The sequence below is a fragment of the Trichomycterus rosablanca genome, chromosome 4 (assembly GCF_030014385.1).
Source record: "Trichomycterus rosablanca isolate fTriRos1 chromosome 4, fTriRos1.hap1, whole genome shotgun sequence".
NCBI lineage: Eukaryota > Metazoa > Chordata > Actinopteri > Siluriformes > Trichomycteridae > Trichomycterus > Trichomycterus rosablanca.
Window position 1 is genome coordinate 40,576,543 of NC_085991.1, and position 14,513 is coordinate 40,591,055.

The 14,513-nt window shown below is 43.8% G+C and overlaps 1 protein-coding gene and 1 long non-coding RNA gene across 2 annotated transcripts in view; one reads left to right on the plus strand and one right to left on the minus strand.

The window, feature by feature from the left end:
- Positions 1–14,513, plus strand: part of fgf11a (fibroblast growth factor 11a) — a 121,035-nt gene that overhangs the window by 30,372 nt on the left and 76,150 nt on the right. The window lies entirely within an intron of this gene.
- On the minus strand, positions 1,657–3,610 carry LOC134312394 (uncharacterized). Its single transcript, XR_010011545.1, has 2 exons — positions 3,473–3,610; positions 1,657–2,136 (listed from the first exon to the last, which is right to left on the minus strand). It is a non-coding gene; the product is annotated as an uncharacterized LOC134312394 (long non-coding RNA).

Here is a 14,513-nt window from a genome sequence, read left to right on the forward strand (position 1 = left end):
GCAATCACAGCAGGATATGTTACAATCAGCCCTTTGAGGGCCACCATAATGCAGATGTGGCCCTAGGTGAAAATGAGTTTGACACCCCTGCTTTATAGCCTCACTTTATAGACTTCATTCCCTATTAGTAAACAATGCTTTTAAAAATTGCTTATTTTGTCTGGAATTTTGATTATTTTGTCTGAAACTGTGTTTATTTTGTCTGTGAGGTCAAGCTTTGTATGGAGTATGGAAGAAACATGCGCATGAGTTATAATTTTATCTGCCATTAATCACTAGCACATGATCTCAGTTTCTCATTGCACACGTGTGTGTCTTTGTGGTTTTTGTACTGTGCAAATAATTTCATAAATGCTGGGTCAAGAATGACCTTAGGACTATATTTAAAACCTGGTGATGAAATACAGCTGCAATAAGGTGCAAAAGCCAATGTTTGTCATGGTATCAGGGTGCATCTGTGCCCTGGTTATGTCTGTGGGTATTTGTGCCCATTCACTGAAAATGGTTTGTATGGTCAGACACTAATGTTGCATGCTGTAAGCCCTGGCTCACAATCTGCACTCAAATTTAGTCCAATGGTGTTTAGTTAGTCTGGTTGAGGTCAAGGCTTAGTGCAGGCAACTGGAGTTCCTTCACACCAAACCATGACTTTATGGACCTTGCAGTGTGCATAATGGCCCAGTCATGCTGGATCAGGAAAGAGTCTTTAACTAACTGTTAGTTGTAGTGTAGCCTAGTGGTAGGTAGCCTACAGTTGTAGCCTATAGCGGTTAAACTACTGGACTAGTAATCAAAAGGTCGCTGGTTCAAGCCCCACCACTGTCAGATTGCCACTGTTGGGCCCTTGAACAACGCCCTTAACCCTCAATTGCTTAGATAATATACTGTCACATTACTGTAAGTCATTTTGGATAAAAGCGTCTGCTAAATGCCGAAAATGTAAATGTTATTGTTAGGGTGCATTCACATGAGAAACGTTGTGCACTTTGCTCACAGTGAGCCTTGGCGCAAACTGCCGCTTTGCTCAACACTTGGCTTGAGCGGTGTGGTAAAACGTCATCAAAGTGCGAATCTGCATTTGTCATCAAAGTGTGAATCTGCATTTGTCATCAAAGTGCGAATCTGCATTTGTGTGGAATACCTGTCAAATCCACTCTGAAAGCATCCACATGTATATGTGTTTAGCTCTATTGTCCTCGCTGTTTCACTTTTTAACTTGTATTATAGCTCAGGGTTCTGAAAAATTTTAAGAATCAGCTTTTCAGAGAGAGTCTAAAACGCTTATCATAAGAAAATGCTTACCATGGTTTAATATACTAAAAGAACGACATAGGAACACAAAACGTCTCTTAATTAGTATTGCTCATAGTTTGTCTTCACTAATGAAATTCCTTGGTTGTTGTTTTAATACAATAAGTCACATTAAGCTTTGTTCACATTAAGTGTTGTTTGTACGGTCTAAGTTGCTTTTATCACGTCATATCAAATAGTTCATCTCATTGGAGGAGCTTTGAAACAGTCAGTGGCAAACTGGGTCAAAGTTCAATCAGGTGCTGTGAGCGCTTCTTAGTGAAGTGCAGCGGCAAGCTAAGCAGCACCGCCACACTCCAACGGCACAGCCTGCGCGAATGCGGTTTTGCCACTTCTCATGTCAAGTCAAGTCAAGTCAACTTTATTTATATAGCGCTTTTTACAATATACATTGTCTCAAAGCAACTTTACAAAATCCAGGACCAACAGATACAAAAACCCCTGTTGAGCAAGCCGAGGGCGACTGTGGCAAGGAAAAACTCCCTGAAAATTACAGGAAGAAACCTTGAGAGGAACCAGACTCAACAGGGCCCATCCTTCTTGGGTGGTCTGGAGGATACTTTAAATAAATACACGATTTACACAAATCATACAAACACAGAATTGAATGATCTAAAAGTCATACAGTGGTAATAAATAGATAAATAAACAATTAAATAATAATAGAGTTGTTATCCGCTCTAGTCTTCAATAAAGTCTGTAGTGATTTCTTGTCGTTGCAATTACTCCAGACCCGTCACATCTGACAGGAGCAGCATCGTTGTCCCGGCAGTCTCGACTTTAATCCTTAACCTCGGCGGGTAAACAGGTTTCCATCAGAATGCCCTCGGGGTAAAACAACAGAGAATGTAGTTAATAATGTACAATGCTAGTTGACAAACAGTTTTACAGAGAGTTTTAGACTCCGGCAGCCCTAATTATTACAGCATAACTAAAAGGGAGAGCGAGCAGGTAACAAGGTCATGAAGGCTTTCACAGGACATCAGCGCCCACCTCTCCTACCCAAACCAGAGTGATTGGACAAGAGAGGCAGAACGACAGCGACCCAACATCCCTGATCACCACAAGTTTCTATGACCAAGAACCCCCAAGCTCTGCGCCTTTGTCTATATTAATCAAAAGCCTGAGAAAATAAATATGTTTTCAGTTTAGACTTAAACATTGAGACTGTGTCCGAATACCGAACAGAGGCAGGAAGATTATTCCAAAGTTGTGGAGCTTTGTAAGAAAATGCTCTTCCACCAGCTTTGGTCTTTTTAATTTTAGGAACTATAAGTAACCCTGCATCTTGTGAACGAAGTGGACGTGCTGGGTTGTAGTAATTAATAAGCTCACTCAGATACTGTGGAGCCAGACCATGTAGCGCTTTATAGGTTAGTAAAAGTATTTTGTAATCAATGCGAAATTTAACTGGCAGCCAGTGTAGAGATGATAGAACAGGAGTGATATGATCAAATTTTTTAGTTCTAGTTAGCACTCGAGCTGCTGCATTTTGAACTAACTGGAGTTTGTTTAAGGATCTACCAGAGCATCCAGTTAGAAGAGCATTACAATAATCTAACCGAGAAGTTATAAACGCATGGATCAGTTTTTCGGCGTCATTAACAGATAGTATATTTCTTATTTTAGAGATATTACGCAAATGATAGAAAGCAACTCTAGTAATATTATTAATGTGTGTATCAAAGGAGAGATCTGAATCTATTGTGACACCTAAGTTTTTTACATCTGGGCTGGGAGTAACAGAGAACGTGTTTAAGTTTAGCACCAGGTTAGACAACTTGTCTCTTGCAGCTTTAGAGCCAACAAGTAAAACCTCAGTTTTATCTGAATTAAGTAAAAGAAAATTACACGACATCCAGTTTTTTATGTCGTTTACACAATCTTCTATCTTACTGATTGTGTCAGTATCATTTGGTTTGGCTGATATATACAGCTGTGTGTCATCTGCATAGCAGTGAAAGTTTATGCCATGTTTATGAATAATTTCACCTAGTGGAAGCATATAGAGTGTAAATAATAGCGGTCCAAGTACCGACCCCTGTGGAACACCACACTTTACTTTTGTAGTTTCTGAGCATTTATTATTTACATAAACGAATTGAGAGCGGTCAGTCAAATATGATTGAAACCAAGAGAGTGCGAGTCCTTTAACACCTACTGTATTTTCTAGCCTCTCCAGTAAAATGTTATGATCGACCGTATCAAACGCTGCACTAAGATCTAATAGAACAAGAAAAGAGACACATCCATTATCAGAAGACATTAACAACTCGTTAACTACTCTAATTAATGCGGTTTCGGTACTATGGTTGGGTCTAAATCCTGATTGAAATTTTTCATGAATACAATTTTCATTCAAATAAGAACATAGCTGTTTGGAAACGACTTTTTCTAATATCTTTGAGACAAAAGGAAGGTTTGAAATTGGCCTATAATTAGATAAAACATGTGGATCAAGATGAGGTTTTTTAATCAGGGGTTTAATAACAGCACTTTTAAACAATTTAGGTACATACCCAAGGCTAAGGGATGCATTGATTAAGGTAAGCAGGGGCTCTACAATAGCTGGGAGTAAATCTTTAAGTAAACGAGTTGGAACAGGATCGAGTATACACGATGATGACTTCGATGATTTAATCAACACAGTTAGTTCATTTTGGGAGATTGGATTAAAGGAATTTAGTTGGATTAACTCGTTACTATTATCACCAATGCTGCTCGGAGTGAGTCCATACTTAACATTGGCAAGTGACACACTCTGACTCTGAAGTCGTATTTTTTCTATCTTGTCATTAAAGAATTTTAAAAAATCATCACTGGTACAGTCAGGCGGTATATTAGATTCAGTTTCATTGACGTTTTTAGTTAATTTGGACACTGTCTCAAAAAGGAATCTAGGATTGTTTTTATTTTTCTCTATTAGGGATGAATAATATAAAGATTTAGCTTTTATAAGTGCATGTTTATACTCAGTTAGAGCATCTTTCCAAGCAATCTTATACACCTCTAGTGTAGTGTGACGCCACTTGCGTTCTAATTTTCGTGCTGCTTGTTTAAGTGCGCATGTGTGGTCATTGTACCAAGGAGCAAGTTTTTTCTCCCTAATCAGTTTAGTTTTGAGTGGGGCTACGTTATCTAAGGTTGTGCGCAGTACGGTCTCTAGGTTTTGAGTTGCCTGATCTAGTTCTTTAGGTTCTGATGCTGATATATTTGGTAATTCTGGTAGGCAGTTTATGAACGCTGCTGCAGTTGCAGATGTAATAGTGCGCTTACATTTAAAACGATTTGGTTGCTGTATATTATTGGACAGGGACACTTCATAAATTAGTAGGGAGTGATCAGAGATTAAGTCATTCTGTGGTATAATTTCCAGGTTGTCTATGTTTATACCATAAGTAAGTATTAAATCTAAGGTATGTTTACAGCGGTGAGTGGGTCCTGTTACATTTTGGGTGATGCCTAAGGATTCTAAAATAGAATCAAATGCAATTTTGAGTGGATTACACTTATCCTCATAATGAATATTAAAGTCACCAACAATTAGAGCTTTCTTAGTTGATAAGACTAATTTAGAAAGAAAATCGGCAAATTCGTTAAGAAATTCTGAGTAAGGACCAGGGGGTCGATAAACAGTAACCAGTTTAAACATACTATTTTTATCAGATGAACATTTATTGGTTATGTCAGAGATAAGAACTTCAAACGAGTTTGTTATGGGAGTTGATTTTACAGTAAGACCTATGTCTTTATCATAAATTGCGGCTATTCCTCCACCACGACCGCTAAGACGTGGCTTATGTTCATAACTGTAACCCGGCGGAGATGCTTCATTTAAACCTAGATACTCATCAGGTCTAGCCCAGGTCTCGGTTAAACACAGGGCACTAAGACAATTATCTGTAATTATTTCATTTACAATTACTGTTTTGCATGCAAGTGACCTGATGTTTAGAAGTCCTAACTTTAGTTTAACTTTACTAGGGTTTTCATGATGCTCATTTAGATTAATTTTAAAGTTAGATTAAAGTTATTATGACATACTTTTTGATTTTGTTTTGGCTTACACCTGCCACGGTAAACAGACACAGTCTCAATGGTTTGTGACCTAAGGATTCCGGGTGACGTCCGATGGCGACTCGCAGACAGTCGGTTAGGCCTGTTAGTCTGCTGCCTGGTCTTGGCTCTGGATAGTCATTTAACACTATCTGCCGCTACACTAACGCGGTTAGTGAATGTGAATGTACCCCTAGCAATGATTGTGGCTAAAACACTTCTTAATAATTAGTATCATACTTTTTGATCATATGTCTATTACAGGTGGACGGTCTCAACTGTCTAACCTGGCTGTGCAGAAAAAAAATGAAGTACCACTAAGAGAGAATAAAAATGAAGCATAAATCACCTTTATATAAGAAACATGTGTTTAATTTTAAAGTGTGATTTATAGGCTCAAGAAACTTGCTCTTCTTTTTCATTCTGTCTATCACTTATTGACTTTCTCTCCACTGTGTGTATTTGTGTGTACTGGGGATGTGCTGGATACATGTGAGCATTAGTGCTCTCTTAACATAAGTGCTAACATTCAGCATTAAGGACAGGCGAGACTCTAGTGTGATTACAATAGGCTGAGTTTTTTATCCTGTCCCACTCTCTCTGTCTTTGTCTGTCTTTCCGTTTAATTGCACCGAGGGCCTCCCTCGTGATATTCACTCTGATGGGAAGCACCACTCGGCACTTTAAGGGACTCCCTAGTCAGCAAAAAGTGTAATGCAGAAAAAAAAGAAAGTAGAAAAAAAAACAGAGAGAGATGTGAGGTTTTATGTTGATGGGAAGTGGAAGACAGAAATCAGCAGTGAATACGGCTGCAGTGCCTCATTGGGATCGGATAAGAAGATCTAATTAAATGAGTCTTAATGGACCTATTAATAAATGTAACATCATTCTGGTTGGGAGATGTATCTGTGAGCAACTAAGCAAGTAAAAGGATTGAGTTGGAACACCTGCTCATAGCACTCATACTTATTTGGCATACCTTTGAAATAAACTGCTTTTTTAATGAGCATCATTGAAAATGTCCCAGTGTAACTGACCTTTTCTGTCGGAAACGAAGCATATTATAGGAAAAAGGGATTATGGGGTTTGAGACACTCATGGGAGGAGCTGCAACAGTAAAGTTGTGCTACATAGAATAACATCTATCTATCTATCTATCTATCTATCTATCTATCTATCTATCTATCTATCTATCTATCTATCTATCTATCTATCTATCTATCTATCTATCTATCTGTCACGTGGGAGAAAGGAGGACTCAAACGCAGAGATAATAAAATTAAAGATCTTTATTTTATTTAATAAACAGAAATATAACAGGAAAACAAAAAACCCAAACTAAAAAACCCGATCGGAACCTCCGACGGAAGCTGCCGGTGAAACCGACAGAAAAAAGGCAATAAGGAAAACTAAAAGAGAGCGGACACGAACCCCGGTCTTTTGGGTGAAAACCGGGGACTTAAACACCGCGCCAACCAGGCACGGAATGAAGTAACGCGTGGGCGCAGAAAGCGCTACTGAAATCGGCAGCGGAAGCTACAAGCTCCGCTGAGCGTTGACCCCAGCACAGCGGTAGGCTGGCGGGGAAGTGATGCGGAGCGCACGGCTTACGGTCGCGGTGACAGGGGCACTCCGATCTAAAAAGGGGGAAAAAGAGACAAGCACAGTTAGGAAGCTCCACTTGCGGATTCGAACCGGGGTAGGTGGCAGACCGGCCAAGCGCTTAACAAAGTCGCCACCCAGCGGTTACCGAATCCAAATATAATGTTCAATATGAGATACTGCAGCAAGGTAACACCAGCGCCACACAGTGGTCCGGTGCGCACCCGCTAAGCTAATGGCTAACGAAACAACAATAGGCAGTTCAAAGACTGCGCGGCATCGCACCACCCTATTTCAATGAAGACGAAAGAAAAACCTCAATACCTCAAACCTTGCGGTTTCTACATGCCCGAATGGCCTTATGCCACCAGGGCTACCACCTAAGGCTACGAAAACGGCGTGGGCGAGCTACCACCGGCAACAGGAAACAAACAAAAGGTGCGACACCCGCCACTGTGTGATGCTGGCTTAAGTAGTCATCGCCACAGCTGCGGGTGATCAGCCCTAATTGGTGACCCACTACTTATGGCCTTGTTTTCTGAGCTCTGTAAGACCTGTTTCGCTGGGAACCCGGGGCACGTTCACCAGCTACTACAGGCTTCGTTATAGAACCCCCTCCTCTAGGGACAGCTCCTGAGGTCCCAAGACCCGCAGCTCGGTTCCGTCGGAACTCGCGGATCAGTTCCGGGTCCAGGATCTGGCGAGCCGGTACCCATGAACGTTCCTCAGGGCCGTAACCCTCCCAATCCACCAGGTATTGGGTGCTACCCTGAACCTTCCTGCTATCCAGCAGTCGGCGAACCGTGAAGGCAGGGGCACCCTGGATGATACGAGGGGCGGGGGGTTTGGGAGGGGGTAAGACTCCCGCGCACATAAATGGTCGGAGATGGGAGACATGGAAGGTTGGATGCACTTTCATGTGGGGAGGAAGCTCCAACCTATACGTCACCGGGTTTATCCGCTTTACCACCTTGAATGGACCAATGTACTTGGGTGCCAACTTGTGTGGGGCACCTCGAACGGGGAGATCCCTCGTCGAGACAAGTACTCTTTGGCCAGGCCGGAAGGTAAGAGCCGGCTGCCGCCTGCGGTCAGCCTTGCGCTTCATAGAGCGCTGGGTGGCTACAAGGGCCTGCCTAGCTTTCCGCCAGGCGGCGCGGCAGCGGCGGACATGAAGCTGTACAGACGGGACCGCTACCTGCTGCTCCTGCTCAGGAAAGAGCGGCGGAGGGTACCCGAACTGAGCTTCAAACGGTGACATACCAATCGCCGAATGATGCAGGGTATTGTGAGCAAACTCTGCCCACATCAGCTTATCCGACCACGTGGTCGGATTCCCTGCCGTCAGGCACCTGAGCATCTTGCTCAGATCCTGGATCAGCCTCTCCGACTGCCCGTTGGACTCCGGGTGATACCCGGAGGATAAGCTGACCGAAGCGCCAATAAGTTGGCAAAAGGCCCGCCAGCACTGGCTTACAAACTGCGGGCCCCGATCTGACACAATGTCTGATGGGACCCCATGCGCTCTCACCACATGTTGCAGAATGATTTGCGCGGTACCCATGGCGGATGGCAGCTTGGGCAGCGGAACAAAGAGGCAAGACTTGGTGAATCGGTCGACAATTACCAATACAGCCGTGAACCCTCTGGACTTTGGCAAGCCTGTCACAAAGTCCAGGGAGATGTGGGACCACGGTCTAGCAGGTATTGGTAACGGATGAAGAAGGCCCCTTGGGCGTTCTCTGGGGCTCTTGTTCAGAGCACACACAGAGCAGGTACGAACAAGATCACGTACCTCATTCTCCATCCCCGGCCACCAAAATCTTCGGCGCAACAAAACCAGGGACTTAGTCACGCCTGGGTGCGCCGCAAAAGGGGAAGCATGAGCCCATTCAAAAACCTGACGCCGTACGGATGAAGGTACGTACAGTCTGTCAGGAGGTCCCCCATCGGGGTCGGGTTCGGCCCTTTGGGCGTCCCGAATGACCTTAGAAATGCCCCAGGTGACTGGGGCCGCTATCTGGGTCGAGGGGATCACGGGATCAGGTCCGGTCTCCGACCTAGTCGGCTCCCACTGTCTAGACAGGGCATCCGGTTTAATGTTTTTGGATCCCGGTCTGTATGACAGTGTAAAGTGGAACCTTCCGAAAAATAAGGACCACCGGGCCTGACGAGAGTTCATCCTCTTTACTTGTTGGATGAACGACAGATTCTTCTGATCCGTCCAAACAAGAAAGGGATGTTTGGCCCCCTCGAGCCAGTGTCGCCACTCCTCTAATGCCAATTTAATGGCCAAGAGTTCCTTGTCTCCAACCGGGTAATTTCGCTCGGCTGGAGTCAAGCGGTGCGAGAAGAAGGCACACGGATGCAACTTCTTCCCTGGCCCCACTCTCTGGGACAGCACTGCCCCTACTCCAACCTCAGAGGCATCCACTTCGACCACGAAGGATTCCTCTGGGTCAGGTAACTGCAAGACAGGTGCAGTTGTTAAGAGAGCTTTGAGCTTATCAAAAGCTTGTTGGGCCTGCACCGACCATTTGAAAGCGCCCTTACCTGTAAGGGCCGTCATTGGAGCAGCGATAGAGCTGAAGTTCTTAATAAAACGCCGAAAAAAATTTGCAAAGCCCAAAAATCTTTGCAGTTGGCGTAAAGAACCTGGAGTTGGCCACTTCTCCACAGCCGATACTTTAGCCGTGTCCATGCGCAGGGTGCCCTGGGAAACCACGAACCCCAGGAATGAAACCATGGGGGAGTGAAAGACGGACTTCTCCAACTTGACAAACAAATGATTGTTGAGCAGGAGCTGGAGAACTCGTCGGACATGCCCTATGTGTTCGTCGATGGACCGACTAAAGATAAGAATGTCGTCTAAGTAAACATAGACGAATTTACCAAGAGTCTCCCGCAAGACCTCATTGATAAATCTCTGGAAGACTGCGGGGGCATTCATTAACCCAAATGGCATCACCAGATACTCATAGTGGCCAGTGGGCGTAATGAACGCAGTCTTCCATTCATCCCCCTGCCTGATCCGGATCAAATTATACGTGCTGCGAAGATCGAGCTTTGAAAAAAACAGATGCTCGCTGAAGGGCTTCGAAAGCCGTGGCCATCAGCGGCAGCGGGTATCGATCCTTGATCGTTAAGGCATTTAGACCGCGGTAGTCGACACAGGGGCGCAGGGTGCCGTCCTTCTTACTTACAAAAAAGAACCCTGCCCCAGCTGGGGAGGACGAAGGACGGATGAACCCCTGTTTGAGGGCCTCACGCACATACTCCTCCATAGCGACCTTCTCTGGACCGGAGAGCGAGAAAAGGCGCCCTCTAGGGGGAGTAGAGCCGGGCAACAAGTTGATGGCGCAGTCGAACGGTCTATGGGGGGGCAAGTCCTGCGCCCGGGACTTGCTAAAAACCTCCCGTAAATCATGGTACACAGGAGGAACTGTGGTCAGATCCGGGGTCTCCATTCTGAGTACTGGCGGAGTGTGCCTCGTGCCAGCCTGAAGCAGGCACGAATCCTGGCACCGTGTTCCCCAGATGAAGATTGACCCGGTGACCCAATCGATCTGGGGGTTGTGTCTTTGCAACCACGAGTGACCCAAGACCACCTGGAGGTGAGGTCTTGACGATCCAAGCTGCATGGGTTCGGGCTCTGGTTCGGGTGGAGGGGCAGTGGGAGTGGCTTGCGCGCGAACAAACTGAGGACAGGTGTTCCGCTCGCGCGCACGCTGGCGAAGGCGAGTGTCAATGGAGATTGCCAGCGTGTAAAACCGAGGACTTAAACACCGCGCCAACCAGGCACGGAATGAAGTAACGCGTGGGCGCAGAAAGCGCTACTGAAATCGGCAGCGGAAGCTACAAGCTCCGCTGAGCGTTGACCCCAGCACAGCGGTAGGCTGGCGGGGAAGTGATGCGGAGCGCACGGCTTACGGTCGCGGTGACAGGGGCACTCCGATCTAAAAAGGGGGAAAAAGAGACAAGCACAGTTAGGAAGCTCCACTTGCGGATTCGAACCGGGGTAGGTGGCAGACCGGCCAAGCGCTTAACAAAGTCGCCACCCAGCGGTTACCGAATCCAAATATAATGTTCAATATGAGATACTGCAGCAAGGTAACACCAGCGCCACACAGTGGTCCGGTGCGCACCCGCTAAGCTAATGGCTAACGAAACAACAATAGGCAGTTCAAAGACTGCGCGGCATCGCACCACCCTATTTCAATGAAGACGAAAGAAAAACCTCAATACCTCAAACCTTGCGGTTTCTACATGCCCGAATGGCCTTATGCCACCAGGGCTACCACCTAAGGCTACGAAAACGGCGTGGGCGAGCTACCACCGGCAACAGGAAACAAACAAAAGGTGCGACACCCGCCACTGTGTGATGCTGGCTTAAGTAGTCATCGCCACAGCTGCGGGTGATCAGCCCTAATTGGTGACCCACTACTTATGGCCTTGTTTTCTGAGCTCTGTAAGACCTGTTTCGCTGGGAACCCGGGGCACGTTCACCAGCTACTACAGGCTTCGTTATACTATCTATCTATCTATCTATATACAACGATCAGGCATAACATTATGACCACCTCCTTGTTTCTACACTCACTGTCCATTTTATCAGCTCCACTTACCATATAGAAGCACTTTGTAGTTCTACAATTACTGACTGTAGTCCATCTGTTTCTCTACATTTTATTTTTTGCCTGATTTCACCCTGTTCATCAATGGTCAGGACCCCCACAGGATCACCGCAGAACAGGTATTATTTAGGTGATGGATCATTCTCAGCACTGCAATGACACTGACACGCTGTTGGCTGGATGTTTTTTGGTTGGTGGACTATTCTCAGTCTAGCAGTGACAGTGAGGTGTTTAAAAACTCCATCAGCATTGCTGTGTCTTATCCACTCATACCAGCACAACACACACTAACACACCACCACCATGTCAGTGTCACTGCAGTGCTGAGAATGATCCACCACCCAAATAATACCTACTCTGTAGTGGTGCTGGGAGAGTCCTGACCATTGAAAAACAGCATGAAAGGGGGCTAACAAAGCATGCAGAGAAACAGATGGACTACAGTCAGTAATTGTAGAACTACAAAGTGCTTCTATATGGTAAGTGGAGCTGATGAAATGGACAGTGAGTGTAGAAAAAAGGAGGTGGTTTAATGTTATGGTTGATCGGTGTATCTATATTTAACTACATATTAGTAATAGCCTATACATTTATAATAAATGTTTCAGAAAAACACTTACCATTTGATTCAGTTCTCTTGGAGGTACATACATATTATCTTTTACTGTTGTGAGCAGCAGAAACAGCATTGATATTCAGTATAACCACCCGTACATCCATTTCTTTCACTGTGGCTGAATTCCTATAGTATGCCCATATTAAAGGACCATTCAAGGATTCACTACCGAATGGACTGTAGCCTTTGTTCATGTGTGTATTTCTTTAAGAAAAAATGCTTAGTCATGCTTTTATACACTAATAATGAAAATACATGGTGGTTATAAAAACCCATAAAGAAACCAATAGCCATTTTCAGAATCCTATTAAAGAAGCAATATGGAAAAAAAAAACACTGAGAAACTTCCTGCAGGTAAACTGTCTTACTGCTAAAGGTAAATTTGCTGCTGGCTGACTGGTGTGTTCAGTCCTACTTTTCTATATATCTATCTATTCTGTCCTGACTGTAATTATGTGCAATAATGACTGTTATCGTTAAAATAAAGCTAGGGCAGAATATAGAAAATATGATGATAAACACACTAATGTAAAAATTAGGACTGTGGCATCAATTGTACTGGGTGGGGTTTAAACAGACAAAAGCATTTATACTTGTTTAACGGGTGCCTAAAATATGTTAAACCACCCCCTGAAATGGTTAGAGCAATTACATTCAGATCTGATTTAAATGCATCTTGGGTGCATTTCATGTGCATTTTTATGTAGTTTATTCCTTATCAGGTACAATGCTGACAGTGTAAACAGGGTCTTCATCGCATGGTGTCATCAGCCAAGATGAATTTCATCAAGGTTTGATGTAACAAAGACGAATAATAATTTCTGGGTATACTTTGCATAACTAACCATGTTACCGTCTTTTATCTACGTATTTGTGATAGAGGAGTTATGTTTAACAGTCAGTGTAAATGTGTGCAGACTGAAAATTCTGGGACCCCCCTGACATGGGTTATAATATTCTTTTTATGTTTTCAGCAAGGATGACAAAATGTATTATGATCTGCATCAACAACTAATTGGAATCTTTTGAAGTCACCTTCCATTGACCTTTGCACTTTTGTCGTGGGCAATTCAAATATGTGTCCATTCTCAAAGAGCCCCCAGTTACCCTTCAATCTGTTCCAAGGTTGACCTGTAATATAAAAGCAGGTCACAGCCTGTTTTAATAGCATTTAAACTGTATTTTAGCTGCATATACTGTAGTATGTTAAAATGCTACTATGTCATGTATATATAGTGACACAATTGTAATCATACTGTATATTAGGTTTTTTTATGCAAGTCTAGAGACCATGTAGAGATCTTGTCACCTCCTGCCATCATAAAGTTTTATGCTCTTAAAAAGTTAAAAACTAATAGTTAAATCATTATATTGCAAGTACATGAGACAAGTTTGAGAAGAAAACCATCACCGATATATGAATGAAACCACCTGGGGTAACAGCTGTCGAATCTACTTTTTTGAAAAGGTTTTTTGAAGTGAGTTTGGAGTCATTTTGACATTAAAGACTTGTAAAACCTGTAAAACATGACATTCAAATCCTAATAAATAACTTAATAATAGTTATCGAGTTTGGTTGTTTTAGCTACAACCCTGCTGAAGAGTTGAATGGCTCTGCTTTACAGTGTGGCAGGAATGTTGTTTGGAAGTAATAAAGGTAGACATGGATGCCTGAAGTCCAAAAGATGTCACTTTGTTTCTATCCTTGCTATGGCACAGCAGATGCAATATTAGCCGTGCTTATGAAGTATTTCTTCTCTTGAGTGAAAAAACAAAAGAACGAATGTGAAGGAAGAAACACAGATGCTGCACTACTCTTTGTTTGCCTTAATATCTCCTGACATGAGAGCAGAAGAGACAGCGAGGGAGGAGGCCTGATTAGCATTGTGCCCGTGTCCCGCTGCCATGACTCTGCCAGGAGTATATGAGACAAGAAACCAAAAAGAGGCGAGTCAGCATGTTTCAGAGGGCAGGGTGATGAAGAGGAGAGATGGACGAGAGAATGCGTGCTGAACTCACAAAGAGAAAAAGCGAAGGAGACATGCTCACCCACGTCATACCATTTTCTGGATCCGTCTATGTATTTCACTACCATTTATGAAGAGTATTTGAAAAATAGACTTTTGTTGTCAGGTTGATACCCATTCCCTTCTTCAGAGAAATGTCAACCAGCTAGCAACACATACAGATTATGTATTTATTCTTGTCAAAACTAGGTACATACACCTTGTACACTCACTCCCTTGCTTCTTCTATATTCAGACATTGGGTACAATCAATTTGTTACATGTTGC